The sequence below is a fragment of the Protopterus annectens genome, chromosome 4.part1, assembly GCF_019279795.1.
Source record: "Protopterus annectens isolate FY-2018-M chromosome 4.part1, PAN1.0, whole genome shotgun sequence".
Taxonomy (NCBI): Eukaryota; Metazoa; Chordata; order Ceratodontiformes; family Protopteridae; genus Protopterus; species Protopterus annectens.
Genome location: NC_056734.1, coordinates 1,011,774,963 through 1,011,787,307, shown reverse-complemented (window position 1 = coordinate 1,011,787,307; position 12,345 = coordinate 1,011,774,963). Strand labels below are relative to the sequence as shown.

Below are 12,345 nucleotides of genomic sequence, written 5' to 3'. Positions count from 1 at the left end.
ACTGCAGAAATGGTCACTAGGCTATGATGAGTTAACATAATCTGTGGTTGCTTGCAGCTGCACTTTTAAAGTTTCTCAAAGAAACATAGTACTTCTTGTTATTGTCTCTCTGCTGAAGCTGCTTTACAGTCACTGATATATCCACAGTTAAGTGCAGGTACTTCTTGAGTAAATTCATAGTTAAGTGACAGGTACTCCTTGAGAAAATCCACAATTAAATGACAGGTACTTCTTCAGTAAATTCACAGTTAAGTGACAGGTACTTCTTGAGTAAATTCACAGTTAAGTGGCAGGTACTCCTTCAGTAAATCCAGTTAAGTACCTCAGACTTCTAAAGTAGATCCACAGGATGTCCCGATTCTCCTGGTATTTTCTACAGTTTGTTCCTGCCTGGTTCCATCAAGAGTCTATACTCTTGGACTCAAAATCCCTCTCCTTGAGAAACAAACATCTTTGAAATTGTGAGATTTCAGCCATAATATGTGGAGTATATACAGCACATCAAAACAGCATTTCTGACATACCAGTAATCACTATGGCACAAGTACTCCATTTCTGCATAGAACCGCTGAATGGGATAGGTTTGGGGTCCAAGGTAACTCAAACATTTATATGGCAGTTGTCATATCTATGTCTAATGGTGTCTAATGGTGAAATGAAAGGTCTGCAGTTACAAATACCACCTACACAACTTGGTATTCACATCTTTTTTTTTCTCCAGCATTGCACAAGTGCATGGGTATTGCCAAAGTAAAGCTACATTCCAGTAAATAATATTCCACCAAAGTCCTTGCCTACTTGATGAAGGACATGATTTTACACCTCTTGACATTTTGTTTAAATCCATGATTTTGACACCAGCTATTTGCTTGTAATGAGTCCTATTGGAGGATCTTGTTCTCTGGGGAGTTTATGATGGCACCAAGTTTACAGTTGTTTGCAGACTTGGTCAGCTGCAAACAATTAACATTAGATTTGATCTCCAAAAAGTAAATACCAAAGAAAAGTGTCCCAAGGACTGAAGCCTGGACCAAACCACAAGTGACAGGTATTTTGGATACGATAGAGCCCCCCACCTTAACTTCCCTTGTTCTGTTTGTGAACCAGTTTGCTATCCCGTGAGTTGTACAGGAATTGACATTTAGCGGAGAGAGTTTCTCTACAATAACTGATGGTGAAAAAAGGATGTGAAGGTCTAGATATACAGTGTGCACTGCTTTGCTATTCTCCACTGCTTCAGCAACTGTATTGAAGAAGTCGACCAGGTCAAATAGGCAAAACATGCCCTTGATGAATCTGGACTAGGTTGGGTTGAGAGTCTGTAGGTTAGTTATATCCTTACTTATCAGTTCCATAATGATCCTTTCCATAGCCTTACAGATGAGAATGCTCAGGCCTATAATTACCTGAGTCTATTGAAGCACCACATTTGTGCAAGGGAATAACTGTTGCAGTCATTCATTCATCAAGCACAAAGCCTGTTTTGAAGCTGATATTGAATAGCTTCTGTAGGAAATCAGACTAGTCATGTTTCTGGCTGACCATTAGACAGCCTGGTATGTTAACTGGCCACATAAACATAGTATTCTTGGCCTTAGATAACACCTTGAGAACTTGCTCTTGGGAGATTTGGAGAGGGGTGGAGGTATGTGATCTGAGAATGTCAGAGGGGAGAGGGATGACACTGGAACTAAATTTGTCTGCTAGAAGACTGGCTATGTTCTCTGAGTCCAAGTATGTGATATAATTTAGTGTTAGCTCAGCTTTAGTGCTGGGCATTGATTCAGAATTTTTAACACAATTAAATAAGGTTTTGTGGTTGTCCTTCACCTGGATGGCTATCTGTACCTCATATCTGGCTTTGGTTTATTTGAACAGGTTGCAGAGTTCCATGCTAGCAAGATAATTTTTGGCATCTTGAGAGTTAGATTGATTTTTGTGTATGCCGAGTTTTTCTTTTTTCATTATAGAGCCTGTGGGTTTATTTTTGAATTTGGCCTTGTGTTTATTTCTAAAGGAGACTGATGTATCTGTGCAGCTATTTACATGCACATAAAATTTGTCAGGGAAGGATTCTGTATATCCAGTGCAGTCATCAAGATGGAAGGAGCTTTTGAATTTAGCGAGATAATCCCTCAGTTTTAGTAGATTAGCCTTCACATAATCTCTGAAGTATTGGAGGATGCTTTTGTCTTATGGTGAATGTGGTTGACTTGTGTCTGATTTAACCTGGGAGGAAGTAATAATTAGTAGGGGAAAAAAGTAGCCCCATATTGGTAAGGGCCAAATCCAGGATGTCTTCCAGTTTATATAGGGGTGGTTGGAAAATTCCAGGAAAAATAGCATTTGGCATATTATATAGGGACTGCCCACCAGTTAAGTAGGAGGTATGGGCATAGAAGGGGTCCTATACTCAGCTGTGATATGATATCACACAATAAGGGGTATTATTAATTGTAAGTTGAACATGGAGGAGTTTCAGGTCATTATCTTGTCTAATGAGCATAGAGAAGAAGTGTTTTTTTAAGAATATGCCACCACTACCACCTTTAGTGCCTTCATCTCATGTAGGGGGTCTGAACATGTGGTCAGCATTGAAACACGGCACTGAATGATTTCTCTTATCTGCCTTTTACCAGGTTTCTCTGATAATGCATGTATCAATGTTTTCCAGGGTAAAGAGTGGTTGTAGGGTGTGGAGATTTTTGTTAAAACTCCTAGACTTGAGCAGCAATACCTTAATGCTATCCAGATTCTTTTCAAACATGTAGGAATTGTCAGAAGACTGGCTTTGCCTAAAAAGCAGCATGGAGTGGATAAGGATTTAGGCATATGCAAAAGCATCATGTTGTGAGGTGTAGGCCATCTTGGCAAAACACTTGGGACTATCCACCATTTCCTCCCAGGCTGATATATATATATATTGTAGCCCTTTGAATGACACCAGAAGCTAAGTCAGTTGTTGAAATCAATAATCATTTGTTTGTATTGTGGCATCATTCTTGGTGATAGTAAAATGGCACTCAAGGTTTTGTTCATAATAGTCTCAAAAACATATTGCAACAGCTCCATCATGTCCCTCTTCATATATTTCAAGGAGGTAAATCTCAAGTCATTTACTCCCACATGTACTTTGACAGTGTCATATATGTACTTGTAGTACAAGGACATGAGTGCTTGCATGATGTGGTGAATCCTGGCATCTGATAGGCAACTGACTGTGATCATTTCTTCACATAACCTAGTAAGTGTTGAATCAGTGTGTCTGTCTGTGGAGTCTCCCACAACTATCACATTGGATTTTGTAGTGGTTTGCCTTAAGAGCTTTTCAGCTAAGTTATTGTGGCTCTTGGTTGTAGGTTTCATGGTGGGTACTGTCTGTGTTGTGTATTTGTGAGGTTACTGAGGTTTCTTGTTTCTTAGGTTGCATTTAAGATGCCTTTGTGATTTAGGTTGGTTACTTTTGAGAGCCTCATCGTATGTAGGTCTATGTGTTTTGTCTGAGCTATTTATGCTATATTTAGTGTTGTGTGGTACTGACAGCCTGCTTATTATTTGTTATGGCTTTGTGAGAGAACTTTGCTTCCAATAACATTGTATAACTACATCTCTCACACATGCTGTCTGCTGCTCTGAGTAGGAAGTGGTTGCTGGTAAATATGTTACAATTGCTACATTGTCTCAGGAAGTCAGGATGCCAATTTCAACCAGGCTGGCTGCAGAGATGGCTGTAAAGTGCAAATCCATCATTCCACGCAGAGCCAGATCATAGTCATATGGGTCCCTAGGCAGGGCAGTGGATCAGGCCCCCCCACACACACAGAAGCCCCCATCATAGCAGCCCTTCCCCCCCAACTATTCCAGTGTCCCATTACTTAGCTATATCTCTTCAGTTACCATAAACACTGTTCAAACCTGTCAGTGCGCATACTATTTTCTACTTTACTTCTACAATGATTACAAATATTTGGATTTAATGTAAAACTTTTATTTAAAAAATTATAGCACAAATACTGATAGCTATTTGTAAAACAAAAAATACAGCTATACAATAAAAACATACTTAGCATGAACAGTAAACATCTCGGCCCTTGAAACTCATATTCTGGCTGCTATCTACCTGCATCAACTAGGTACAAGCTGAGTTAAGTATACTTTGTTCTGCACTTGCACTGTTTTATAGATAGTATGGCATTGTATTTATTTGTTTCATTGAATATTAATTGAATATTGTGGTGTCTCTGAATCTCTGCAGTCAGCTTGCTAGAAGTATAGCCACCTGGCTTCATTAGGGATAGTTGTTGTCTCACTTCTTGATATTTGGTGTTTAACTCTTAGCCTAGAGGGTTTCTCCTTGCTTCATAAGTGTTAATCACATATCTCTGTATTTATTTCTGCTCAATATCTGAGCTGTTTGACTGGCTGTTATCTACCTGCAATCAGATGAGGTACAAGCTGAGTTAAGTATACTTTGGTCTGCAGTTGCACTGTTTTACAGATAGTACAGCATTTTATTTATTTGTTTCACTGAATATTAATTGATTATTGTTGTCTCTTTGTCTCTCTGCAGTTATTTTCCCACTCTCCCTCCCTGTTCTTGTGGCATTAATCTTGGTGGCTTTGGAATTGCCCTCTTCTCCTGTAAATTTGTGTTTGGACACTCCTCCTGGGCCCATCTCATTTGCTCATTCAGCTGAGTACATTGAGATCATATTTTGATTTCAGACACTCCTACCATTCCCATCTCTTCAGCTCTATCCACTGTGTGCAGAGAGAGCATTTGGGAAGGACACAGTAGTCAACATACCACTGTCTGACAAACACAGCCCATTAGGCATAACAGTAAACCAAGGCAGCCCATAAAGCATAACAATAAACCAAACATACTAGTCATTGGTGACTCCGTAGTGAGACACACTGATGCCTCCTTCACCAGGCTCAACAAGAAGAAGGTCATGGTCAGCTGTTTGTCAGGTGCTAGAATCCACCACATCACGCACCCCGTAAGTCTCTCCACAACAGGTACAAGTATGACTCTGTCATTGTCCATGTTTGTGTGAATGACTTGAGATGTACCTCTCTGGACTATATGAAGAGAGACCTGATTGAGCTCTCAGACTATGTGTTCCAGGCTGGTGTGACAATGGCCCTGAGCAGCATCCTGTCTTCACCAAGAATGATGCCACAATACCAACAAAAAATGATTGACTTCAAAAATTGGCTTAGTTTCTGGGGTCTTTCCAAGGGGATCCAGCATTTGTCTGCCTGAGGTGACATGGTTGACAAGCCTCGATGCTTTGCTAGAGATGGCCTCCACTTGTCACCCCTGGGGTTCCGGATCTTGGCCAAGGTGCTTGCCTCCCCCATTGTGCCTTTTTAGGCTACGTCCCAAAGACAAATCTTCCAATATGAAATATCTGTCAAAAAGCAAATTGAAGGTCATGCTGCTCAGTGCTAGGAGCCTTAATCTGAAAATGCACTCACTGGAGGCTCTCCTCACACTGGAAGATGCCGATGTCTGTGAAGTCTCAGAAACTTGGTTCAGGGCTGCAGAGAGAACCCCTTCCTTACCAGGCTATACCTCGTTCCACACTTTCTGACCCTAAAATGAGGTCAGAAAGACTAATGGTGGTGAAGTCTCTATCTTACCAGCATGACGCATTTGAATTACTCCAGGTGTAACTGACAGTTGGCAAGACACCCATCCAAGTTATAGCCAGCTATAGACCCCCTCCATGTCTTAGGACACCCACTTATCCTACCTGAACCTACTTGTCTCCATCAGGGTACCCCTTAACACCCTGATCCTTGGTGACTTCAACTACCCCACCATAGACTGGGTGAACTATTCCTGCACTAATGCACTCAACCGATGATTCCTTGACTTCATAAACTCTAACACACTAGACTAGCTGGTCTCATCCCCCACAAGGGGAGATAACATACTGGACTTGGTTCTCACCAACATGAGTGACCGCTGCACCACTCCCATAGTATGTTCTTCCCTGTTGAGATCAGATCATCAGTCTGTCTCATTTGAAGTGTCTATCCCACCTAACCACTCCCCAGCCATAACCAGGCTAAAAAACTTCTCAAAAGCTGACTACACCCTCCTAAGGGAAGGTATCAGCCACTTTACACCACCACCCCCCTCAGAGGATACAGACAACTATGCTGAACAGTATGCCAGTGCAGTATACAAGCACCTGTACAACTGCATGGACTCAGCCATACCCAACAGAACTAAAACCTGCTCCTCAAGGAAACCTAAACCTGTCTGGTGGACATCGTCTATCAACAGGCTTTACAACAAAAGGATAAAAAGGAACAAATCCCAAAACTGGAAAATCTACCTTGTCTGCCTCAAAAAGCAAATTAGATCACTAGTGAAAAACTCCAGAGGCAGTTATGAGTTGAAACTAGCCTCTGAAATAAAGGGAAACCACAAGTCCATCTTCAGTTACATTAGGAACTTCCATGGCAAAGCCCAAGTTTGTTCCATATTAGTACTTAATGGTACACTTACACTGATCCTGCCGCCTTAGCCAACCTGCTAGCTGATAGGTTCAGCACAAACTTCACCCCCTTATCACCCCCACCAAAGGCCCAGTCGATATCCCTGATAATTGTCCCACACCTCATATCTCCATAGATCAAGTGTTAAAGGCCCTATTCAAGGCAAAGAACACAGCTTCCATGGGACCTGATAATATCCCAGGCTGTATTCTGCATCATCTCCAGCAAGAACTAGGATATAGGCAATCTCTCAGTAGTTGACCCCACCCAATTCAGATTCGTCAGGGGCAGATCTTCCCTATTGAACCTAGTTGACTTCTTTGAGACTGCCACCAAGGCCCTGGATGAGGGATAGTCAGTACATACAGCTTACCTTTACCTGGCAAAAGCCTTTGACACAATCCCCCACTCGGGCATCATCGAAAAGCTAACCCAACTTGGTGCTAATCCCTATCTTGTCAGATGGGTGGCCAACTGGCTCACAGATAGGACTCACAAGGTCAAAATAGGTGCCACCACCTCTGACAGCAGACCTGTCACTAGTGGTGTTCTCCAGGGATCTGTCTTGGGACCCCTACTGTTTGTCATCTACCTTTCCGAGGTCCAGGCAAACACAAAGGGCCTATGGCTGACCAGGTTTGTGGATGACTGTAAGTTAGGTGCTGTCATGGACTCCCCAAATGATGTTAACATACTGCAAGAGGGTCTCACAGCTACAAATAACTGGTGCCAAAGTCATGGCCTTAAGTTAAATGCAAAAAAAGTATTATCATACCATTCGGCAAAAACATGGCCCCTACTGAGTACCACATCAATGGCAGCCCCCTAAGCACACAACCCGTGGTGAGAGACCTGGGTTCTCAGGTTGACAACAGTCTCACATTCGACCATCATGTGGTGGCAGTGGTCAGAAAAGCCTTTTACTTGGTTCATCTCGTAAGTAAAGGGATTGCATTCAGAAAAAAGGAGATTATTACCTCTCTGTACTCGTCCCTCACTAGACTCATAATTGAGTATAACGTCCTGTTGGTATGTACCTCTCCAAACACCTGCACCAACTGGAAAGGCCACAGAAATACCTCACAAAGATAATCCATGGCCTCCAACACCTGATCTATGTTGACAGGCTTAAATCACTATCACTTTGTTTGGTGTCATACATATTGTTCAGAGGTGATCTGTGTCTCGCCTACAAGGCAATATCAGACCCTGCCTACTAGAAATGTTCCATCCATAAGTTTAACTCCTTGTGCATTACCCACTCAATAGACCTAAATCTAATATGCAACATCAACAAAACCTGCTGGAGAGACAGGCTTGTCTCCCAGAGGCTGCCCCATCTCTGGAATAGACTTCCTATACATGTCAAACAGAGTACCTCGCTGATCCTCTTCAAGGGCAACCTTGATGAGTGGATGGGGAATCACGAATATGTCCCAGGGATTCCATTTTTGTCCCTCATTGACAGAGGTGACAGGTGCTGACTGAAGTTTCTTTTTTTGGGGATACACTCTTGGCTAGTTTTGTAAGGGCCTCAATGCCATTAGCCTAGTAACTTCCTATGATCCTATGATCCATTGCAATGGCATTGAAACTCACATTCAAAGAAAATCCATCTGGCCAGTGGCAGATTGAGTTCATACATGCATGTGTTCTTTGATTCACCTTCCTGACTGTATTAAATTATATTCCGTGTATAAAATAGCTCCACTTGTTAGAATGTAGTTTTGAACATTTTTCCGGTAAGCAAAGAAACAAAATATATGAACCAATAAAACTACCCATTTCAGAACATTTCAACCAGAAAATGCCACTCAAACTTTTGTCATTATAATCCACCAATATCAGTCAATATCCACAATATCTGCAGAAGTAAATATCATCTGAATAATTTTTAAACTCAAAATATGAAATCTACCACAAGGTAGTGAGTGGTCAACTCCAGAAAGGAAGCCAGTGGTTCTACGAAAAAGTGTAAAACTGCAATTTCTTTAAGCTGTAAAACTTTACCAGTAGCGTTTCATCCACTAAAAATTAAGGACTTCTTCAAAACAAACTCACTGAAGTGCAATCAAGATTTATACCACATTCCACCAATGAATGCACAAAAATATTTAACAAAGACAAATGACTTTAAAAGAAAGTTAATAAAAAATTAACACCAGTTAAATATTTAAATAAATTGGATTTCAAAAAATTAAAACAGTGACAATGCTAAACATAATTAACATTAAAAACAATGTAGATTAGATATATTTTATACTCAAATTAGTAACTTTTGATGTTCTATAATATGTCTAATATCTAAGTGTCTATATATGTTGTATATAAATACCTGTAGTTTGGTAGTGGGTACAGAGGATTCATGCTCTTGTCTCCACTGAAACTTGCATGTCCTTAAGCAGTATGGAAGTTGGTGTGGAGAATTTAGGCTCTTCTCTCCTGTAAGGTACACGGTTTGAGCCTGAGTAGCTTAATTGACTAGCCTGCCATCTTTCATACGCGCACACACTTCCATGAACAAAATCGCAAATTCTGTACAAACAAGCAAATGAAAAACCTGCTAGTTAAATTCCACTCATTTCTTCCAAAGCAGAGAAGATGTTTACTTTACATCTGCATTGGTGCATGCATCATATTAAAGATGCACGACAGATGGTGAGTGTATGCTTCTTCTTAAAGGGGAAAATAATGCTGAAGAAATGTTTAAATTTTTTAAGTAATTCAAAGGTATGTAGAAGCCCACCAACTGGCCAGTTGTTTCCTTAGCCACTGGGCCCTAGGCGACTGCCTAGGTCACCTAGTGCTGGATCTGGCTGTGATTCCTGGTGCTTAAGAATGTGGGCTGAAGGGGACATTGTGCCTATGGTTTGGAGCTGATTTACTGGAGATACTACTTGCCTAACACAAACAATCCACATCTGCACAGAAAGAGCAATATGCAAACTAGCTTAAAACAATCATGTCCAGTTTGCTGTGTATTTTGCTCTATGTCTGGAAATATGACCTGATCATGTAACATAAAAGACTTCACTGGCAGAATTTATTCCAAAAGGCATCCTGAGGAATCTATATCTACCAACTGGGGTACTGAATGTAGTCAGTAGTGAAGATTTGCAATCAAGCATTACTTGCCAAAATGATCTCTTTGCATTTAAGACAGAAAAAAACAGTGGTAGTTAGCATGAGGGTTGCAATTTCTTCGACTGTACGCATAGGATGTTGAGGTCTTTTTAATGCCTTGTTCAAGTCTCTTGGGTCAATGCATATTCTGATTTCATCTGAATTTTTCTTATAAGCAGCTACCATGCAAGACACCCACTCGCTTGGTTCTGTGGCTGGACAAATCATACCTTGCTACACCATTTTGTCTAACTGGAGCTTAACTTTGTCCTGCATAGCTATTGGAACTCTTCTTACTGGTCTGACCCCTGGGTCTCCTTTCCTGGAGTACTCATCTGGAAGTTTGCCTGGCTTGTTGAACACATCAGCATACTCTGAGAAAATAGTGTCACTGAAGCTGGAACTGGGACATGTGCTTACATTATGGACTTCTTTGGTAAAAGAAAGGAGTTTCATTCTCAAACTGTCTCTGAGACCAAATAATGGCTGCACACATCTTCGGACTACACAAAATTGCAAGCTGTAACTGTTCCCAGCCGAATAGCATGAAAGCACTACTGAGCCTTTGGTTTGAATTTCTTCACCTCCATAAGCAACAAACTTTGCACAATTGACCAAATTAAGTTGCTCACCAGCTCTCACTTTAGCAAATGTTTCTGCTGACATTACATTACACTTTGAGCCAGTGTCTACTTTGAGCCTTGTGGGTTTTGAACCAGTGTCTACTTTGAGATCTGTGGGCTTGCCATTGATCAGGACAGTAAAAATACTTCATTCTTGCCAACAAACCTACTGCATTAACCTTTTCACTGAGCACTGATACACCATCAACATAGAAAGTAGGGTTGCAGCTCTGCATATGATCAACTTGCTTTTTTGAGTGACCTTTCTTAATAACTAAATGAGGCCTGCTTGATTTACAAAACATATGAAAATGATTCCATTTTTTACACTTGTGGCATTGCTGAAAAAATGCTAACCCCTTCTCTCTTTTAGACTCATGACTGGTGCCACAATTACAGCAGTTAACAATAAGACTTGACTTGGGTTTTGCTGATTCACCCTTATACTGTACTGAGCTTGCTCTTTTTATTGAACTAGTCTTGTAACTTAATAGAAAGCTACAAGTCCTCTCAGGAAACCCTGCAGGGGCTGCAGCTGCCATGTGCTTAGGCTTGTTTCTGCTTGCCACGTGTTGCATGGTGTCTATGTTTGCTCTAGAAATTTGTTGAAACATGCGAAAAACATGTTCTTATCACTTGCAAGCATACTTGTGTGCCTTTCTGTGAGCTCATGGATTTGACAAATCTGTATGGCTTTGCTTAATGTTAAATCACTGTCACAAAGCAAAATCTTTCTCACATAAGTGCTTCTCTAATGTAACATTTGTATGGGGGGTTGCAGATTTTTCTAAATTCTTGTTTTAAGCACTTAGGCTCCTCCCTTGATTCAGCCGGTACCACAATATGGCAGATTTCCCCCTCTCCTGCATATACTGCTGGTGCATACACAAATGAACACTTTTAATAGTGTCTGACCCAGCTAAGTTAAGCAAAATGAATGCCCTTGTAAGTACATCTTTGTCAGAAAAAGCTGCTTGTATGAAAATATTGTATTCCTGCTCAAATACTCTCCAGTTGTCTGCTGTATTATGATGAAACACAAGTGGACTTGGTCTGCAAAATGCCTCTGCCATATCAACACACAGCAGTGAAGGTTCTTGAAATTATGTATGAACATACACATACAAATATATATATGCCAGAACTTTTTGCCAGTACTTGTAGTTATGCCCAGTAGCACAATTAACTCTTTGAAATGAAATATTTTGCCAGATAAGTCTCCATAGCACAAGAACACTCTGAAATCACTGTACTTTGTGAAGCCACTCCTTATCAGTTTAAGAAATACTTCAAAATGACTGTACTTTGTGAATAAACTGTACACAGCAGAAGAAGCTCAGACTAAGAAACACTTCAAGATGAATTCACTTTGCAGATAAGCTGTACACAGCACAAAAACTCTTTAAAATGGCTGTACTTTGTGAAGTAACTCAGCACAATGTAAGAATACCCTGAAGTATTGGTACTCTGCGAATAAATGTACACAGCACAAGAAACCTTTCAAAATGGCTGTACTTTGACTGCACTTTGCAATATAATTGTACTTTCCACGCAGCAAACTCTTTGAAATAATTGTACGGTAATAAAGCACACACTCTGCAAACACTTTGCACACTCTGAGATACTTGGAACAACTCTAGTTATGCTTTGAACAGCTTTGGTCAATGCAAAATAGTAGTTTATGCCCAAACATGGTTTTTACGAAAAATACATGGAGTCGCCTTGCTCTTTAAGGTTAATCTGCCCTTTTATTGTACTCGTTATACCCTTTTAATCCCTTATCATGTTCAGTATACTTTTCTTGTGCCCATTTTAATCTAAACATATTCATTATGTAAGCCAAACGTAATTCTGAGCCCCATATGAATATCTGTGCTAGTTTTATCAAATATAGTGGTTTCAAACATTTCCTTTAATTAATAATGTGTTTTGTGCATCTTGTTTGATTAATAACACATTTTGCGCTACTCATTTGATTAATAATGTGTTTTGTACCTTATAAATGCTCCATTTCATTTTCTGTGCTAAATAAATAATTTGTGCAGTTTTTCATTACCTTAAGTTCATTTCTGGCCCTTTATTT

The 12,345-nt window shown here is 40.4% G+C and overlaps 1 protein-coding gene across 2 annotated transcripts in view; it reads left to right on the top strand.

Moving 5' to 3' along the window:
• LOC122801161 (anosmin-1-like) overlaps window positions 1-12,345 on the top strand; it is a 1,574,635-nt gene that overhangs the window by 711,467 nt on the left and 850,823 nt on the right. The window lies entirely within an intron of this gene.